Genomic DNA, 6,823 nt, shown 5'->3' with positions numbered 1-6,823 from the left:
AGGAAGCACCTGGCTCCTGGCTTCGGATAGGCACAGCACCGGCCATGGCAGCCACTTGGACAGTGAACCAACGGAAGGAAGATCTTTCTCTCTGTCTCTCGCTCTGTCATTGTCTATAACTCTACCTGTCAAATAAATTTTTTAAAAAAGATTTATTTGAAAGGCAGAGGTACAAAGAGGCAGAGGCACGGAGAGGCAGAGGCAGAGAGAGAAAGGTCTTCCATCCACTGGTTCACTCCCCAAATGGCTGCAATGGCCGGAGCTGGGCCTATCTGAAGCCAGGAGCCTGGAGCTTCTTCCAGGTCTCCCACATGGGTGCAGGGATCCAAGAATTTGGGCTATCCTCCACTGCTTTCCCAGGTACATTAGCAGGGAGCTGGATCGGAAGAGGAGTAGTCGGAACATAGACCTGCACCCATATGGGATGCCAGCACTGCAGGCGGTGGCTTTACCTGTTATGTCAAAGCGCCAGCCCCTAAAAAGTTTTAAAATCAAAAATGAGTATAGGGTGGGGAAGAGGGAGAGAGCCACATCCGCCACAGAAATTATATGATATCCTTTTGAATTTCAAATCAGCATTGGTTCTATTGAACCCTAGAAGTAGCTTCTCTCTGACGTAAGTGTCCTAAATAAGTCAAAGAGGTCACAGCAATTATAATCTTGTGGTTTTAATGCCACATGCACACACACCCCCAACATATTACAAATGTCTTACCAGCCTTTTTCCCCCAGGATACAGAGAATTTCAATCATTTTATATGAATCTGAGTCTGGATGAAGTTGCAAAATAAAATCACTATAAACTCTTCTGAAAATACAATCATATTTTAAATATGATAAATAATAAATGAATTACTAAAATTAACTCATGATATATACATATTGCTTTTCCACAAGACAAAAATGGAAGCATAGTCCAGAGGCTCAATTCTTGCAGAGAGAAAAAAATGTCTTTAAAACTGATCTTGATTCTCTAGGCTTTAATCAGTAGGAGGAAGGGGACTTACCATGCCCATTAAGTCCATGTCCACAAAGAACCAGTGTTTCAGTAGACAAATGAGGTAAACAATCCATTTGTGATAGCACTAAGTTCATGAGGTTACTTCCTAATCTAGACAAAAATAAACTCTAGACATAAATGCATTTTGCTAGTGGTTTCTCCATAAATGACACTGCAAATCAATAATTATGTTCTTTTCCTTAGAAATGCCTTAATTATTACTCTATATTCTCCCATAGAAGTATATGTAAAAAAATAAACTAAATTAAGTAGAGAACATTCCAGCATCCCAGTAGACTCTCTTTGGATGTATCTTTTTTAACTGTTTTACTGTTACATAAAAATTTGTTTTCAATCATATGTGCATATTTATCTTAAGAAATTCTTTGAGAAGCAGGAGAATGAAACTGGTACAGTTAAATGTCACTGCACTTCATAATAAGGAATGATGGTAAGTTAGAAACACTTTAGTCGAATTATCCATAGTAACATGTCTCTACTGGCATTCAATTTTCTTCATGAGCAAGTTGCTTATTATTGCTTTTCATGTGTACATTCCTTTATTTACTACCAAAATTTCTTTACAAAATAACAAAAGAAGATTAAAATAAAAATCCAGTGCATAGATCATAGAGAAACATTTGTAGAAGCAGCCACAAGCAAATATGCTGCTTCCTTTGCATGATACTAAAACCATTTCTTAGGTGTCCCATTTACATTCCATGTAAGGCAGATTGTTCAGTAATAAACATGAGCAGGCAGAAAGGGTGATGTAATCCTTCTTGCTTACCACTTTGTGCTGTTTGATCTCAAATCAAGGACATCTCTACCAGTAATTGTGTTTCATTAAGCAACAATACAGAGTCCTGAGAAATTCTTTGGTAATTCTCACTTTTAAGTAAGAGCCAAAGGAAAAGAATCATTTCTAATCATCAAGAATCCACTAGCATTTTTATATACATAACTTTCAAATAAAATATATATCACATTCAAGAGAGTGAAGCTAGTTCTGGAGGAATAATGACAGTGATTGTTCAACTGCATTAGTGGTGCGTTTCTAGTGGCACTGGCGTTTGGTGTGGGCCCCTGGTTTCTTTTGGGGTTCTTGATGTTTTTACATTTCAGTGTTTGGAGGTGAGAGAGAAATCTAAAAGGAGAATAACCTAAAGTACTTTGTTTTAGAGTTCACCTGAATTATTAAAGGTAATGTGAAGAATCTCACAGAGCAGAGACAAGTTAGGGAAGCAAAAAGGTAACAGGTCATGCTGTATTTGTATCATAAAACATCTCCCTCCATATACTATCACCTGTCGTAGACTATTGGCTTTCCAGATATTATCTATTCCTAGGCTTCATATATTTAAAATAAACATACTTGTATATTGATAACTTTTTTTTTTTTACAAAAAACAGGTTTGCTTTATTAGAAAAAGAATTTTAGGCACTGTAGGGAAGTTGGAACAAATGATTAAATAAAACATAAAAATTAAAATATCAATCTAAACCCTCAATCAGAAATGACAAGAGTTAGCAGGTTGATTTGTATTTCAAAAGCACTTTTTTCCTTTCTAATATATTGTTTTTCTTTCACAGAAACTTATTCAGATTATGCATATTCCTTTTTTTTATTATTTTTTTTTATTTTTGACAGGCAGAGTGGACAGTGAGAGAGAGAGACAGAGAGAGAAAGGTCTTCCTTTGCCGTTGGTTCACCCTCCAATGGCCGCCGCTGCAGCCGGCGCACTGCGCTGATCCGATGGCAGGAGCCAGGAGCCAGGTGCTTTTCCTGGTCTCCCATGGGGTGCAGGGCCCAAGCACCTGGGCCATCCTCCACTGCACTCCCTGGCCATAGCAGAGAGCTGGCCTGGAAGAGGGGCAACCGGGACAGAATCCGGCGCCCTGACCGGGACTAGAACCCGGTGTGCCGGCGCCGCAAGGTGGAGGATTAGCCTATTGAGCCACGGCGCCGGCTAGATTATGCATATTCCTTTATAACATACATTATGCCTTTTAAGATATATTTCCCATAATACATTAACTGATAACATTTTCTTTTTCTTCTTTTCATTTTGTTTGTTCATCAAAAACAGGATCACTTTGGTAAAGTGGAGTCCTTGATTTTATAATTTAATATACATGTACAACAAAAAGTATAAAGACTAAATTTTGACTAGTATTTAAATATACATATTTCCCATGTACCCAAGCACTGATTTTAGCATTACATTCATTCAAGCACATTAAATTTTTCATATTTAGAATGTCATAGCAAATACAAATGAATTTATTAGTGAGAAATCATTTTCTTCAAGTTAAGCAAAACCTATACTTCTAACAATGCATTTAAAAGATAAGAGATCTCAGTGCCTAAGCTTCATATTCTGAGAACTAGCTTGAAAAATCGTAATTTTTGTTTCTAAAACTAAAGAACTATTTCTTCACTGTTATATCTTAAAAATATCAAGCTTGTTTTCCCTCAAATTCTTTCTTTTCCCCAAAGAAACCTTTTGTTTAATGAATACAAATTTCATAAGTACAACTTTAGGAATATAGTTATTCTTCCCACCATACCCATCCTCCCACCCACACTCCCACCCCTCCTCCTCCTCCCTGTCCACTTCCCAGTCCCATTCTCCATTAAGATTCATTTGTAATTAACTTTGTACACAGAAGGCCAACTCTACACTAAGTAAGGATTTCTACAATTTGCACACACACATACACAGAGAACAAGTTTTACAGTTAACTCATAATACAACTCATTAAGGACAGAGGTCCTGCATGGGGCGTAAATGCACAGTGACTCCTATTGTTGATTTAACAATTAATACTCTTATGTATGATGTCAGTGACCACCCAAGGCTCTTGATATGAGCTGCCTAGGCTATGAAAGCCTTTTGAATCCATTAGTATCTAGACAAGGCCATAAGCAAAGTGGAAGTTCCCCCCTCCCTTCAGAAAAAAAGTACATCCTTCTTTGATGGCCACTTATTTCCACTGGGGTCTCACCCACAGAGATCCTTTATGTAGAACATTCTTTGCTTCATTGTCTTGGCTTTCCATACCTGAAATGCTCTCACTGGCTTTTAAGCCAGACCAGGATGCCTTAGGGGCAGATTCTGAGGTCAGCATGCTGCTTAAAGTGATTGTCATTTTATGAGTCTGCTGTGTGGACTGCTTCCCATGTTGGAACAGTCTCTCCTTAATTCTATCTATTATTATTATCAGACACTTAATCCTGTTTATATGGTTACTTTAACAGTTAATCCTATCTATATGTTCACTTTAACACTTAATATGATCACTTTAACACTTAAGATGGCATTTTTTTACCACCCAGCTTAATGGGATTTGGGGTCCCATGTCAAGTTTTAAAACTGTACCCTTAAAAGTAAGTCTGTAGCAATGTGTGCAGAACTATACAGCTTTACAGTTACAAACTTCCTACTCCCTCTCTTATTCCCCCTCATTTTTTGATGAGATCCATTCTCAATTGACTTTATACGCATGATTAACTCTGTTAAGTAAAGAGTTCAACAAATATGGGAAAAAAAAAATGAAACTGTTCCTCGACAGTCAAGACAAAGGCCGCTCAAGTCATCCCTTCTCAAAGTGTTAATTTCACCTCTACAGATTTTGTTTTAGGTGCTCTATTAGTTCTCACAGATCAGGGAGAACATAAGGTATTTGTCCCTTTGGGACTGCCTTATTTCAATAAGTATGATGTTTTCCAGATTCATCCATCTTGTTGCAAATGACCAGATTTCATTTTTTTTTACCGCTGTGTAGTATTCCATAGTGTACATATCCCATAATTTCTTCATTCAGTCTTCAATTGATAAGCATTTAGGGTGATTCCATGTCTTAGCTATTGTGAATTGAGCTGCAATAAACATGGGGGTGCAGATAATTCTTTTATTTACTGGGTTTTGGGCAGTACAGAAGCTTCTCAATTTGATGTAACTGCATTTGTTAATTTTGGCTTTGGTTGACTGTGCCTCTTCCCAGTTTTGTTCTTCTGAGATTTCTCTGTAATACTACAAGACATAGGATGTAGATTAGTCAATGGTTTTTAGCTACAATACAAGGAGATTACCTCCTCCTTTTTAATGCCTCTTCCTAAAGCACTTCATTGTCATTATCCGATGTTATGATATGGTTTTAACTGAGGATATTATACTTTCAACTTAGCATTCCTTGAACAGAGAGGTTTCTTGTCTCTTAGTGGGCTGAATTCTATGGTGAGTACCCTAACGGGAAAATTAGAGTTACTTGAAGTCATAATTTTAATTAGACTCTTAGTCTGGATTTTTTAAAATTATTATTTGGAAGGCATAGAGAGAGTACACACATGCTCCCATCCACTGGTTCACTCCCTAGATGTCTGCGATAGGCCCTGGCCAGGCCTGGGTGAAACCAGGAGCTGGAAATGCAGTCCTGGTTTCCCACATGGTGGGGACCCAATTAACTGAGTCATCACCTGCTGCTGGTCAGGGTTACATTGACAGGAAACTGAAGTCAGGAGCTGAGAGCTGGGAACCGAACCCAGGTACTCTGATTGGGTGAAACAAAATCATCAGAGAGTGGAAAACTGAATGGAGGCTTGGAGATCACTAGTACTACCCTCTGCTTATACAGAAGATGAAACACACCCAGAGGAAAAAAAAAGATTTGCCAAGGTCACGTATCGAAGGGGTAACAGGGATCCAAAGCCAGATAGATTCTCACTCCTGGACAAGCAATCTTTAGATTATATGAAGACTACATAAATCTGAGCAGACTAACTTTAGGCAGAATTATTATATTAATCTTCCAAACTTTATTACCTATGCCCTTCCTCCTCATAAAAACTTAAGATTTTCTTTCCCTATTTTCCTTCCCATCCCCTATCAGTGTTTACCTGTCCTGGGTCCTGAACTGAGGACCTTCTCAGTAACTTATATGATAGTAATATCATGTGGCTTCATGGGAAACTTCTCAGATAAGGATTCCCATCAGGTAAAGACCAAATGCCATAGGTTAATTTAAGCCATAGATTAAATAATGTGATTCATCTTCACCATCAAATTTTCTGAAGACTGCGGTTGGGGATGAGAGAGATGAACATCCTTGCCTTTTAGATCTGCTCTCTACCCAGTTCTGGGCTCCTGGAGGCTGATCTGTACAGATTGCATCCTGCTGGGTTTGAAAAACAGGGGGCACCAACTGGAGGTCAGAGGCCAGGTGGTACAGGAGGTTCGGACACTGATTCCCTCAACTCTGTCTCCTCAGGATCTCTATGGGTTGGCTACAACCCTCTATGGAATGCCAGGGTTAAGGTAAAGACCGCTCTCTCCAGATGACTGGATCCTGATAGCTCCCTCCCCCCCAAACTTTGCTCCTCAATATTCCTACTCCCTAGATAGTATATTATCCCTTCCTGGTTTCCCCAATCCCTGCTGATGTTTTTGTTAGTAGTCCCTCTATCAAACCCTCCTCAGTTACCCAGTTTGAATGTGTCATCTGTTTCCAGGCAAGATCGCAACCAAAATAGAATTAACTAGATATTAAATGATTTCATTGATTATTTTTATAAGCTCATTTCATGGACATACTAATGAACATATTGGAAAAATATAAATTTATTCTTTTCTGCAAAACGGCATCTCAGGGCATATTGGTAAATGCAATTGTTTCCTCAGGGAAAGTTTCTGATAACCAGAACTCAGTGAGAACTTCTGCATGAGCACTTTTTCTGGCCTTTGGCTTGTAGTAAAAGAGGAAAAGGCAAGAAAAAAATGAAAGGAATTTCATGGCAGGAATTCACCTTATAAAAATATTTTC

This window comes from Oryctolagus cuniculus, chromosome X (assembly GCF_964237555.1).
Source record: "Oryctolagus cuniculus chromosome X, mOryCun1.1, whole genome shotgun sequence".
In the NCBI taxonomy this organism is placed as follows: Eukaryota; Metazoa; Chordata; class Mammalia; order Lagomorpha; family Leporidae; genus Oryctolagus; species Oryctolagus cuniculus.
The sequence above is the reverse complement of the archived record's forward strand: the minus strand, read 5'-3'. Positions refer to the sequence as shown.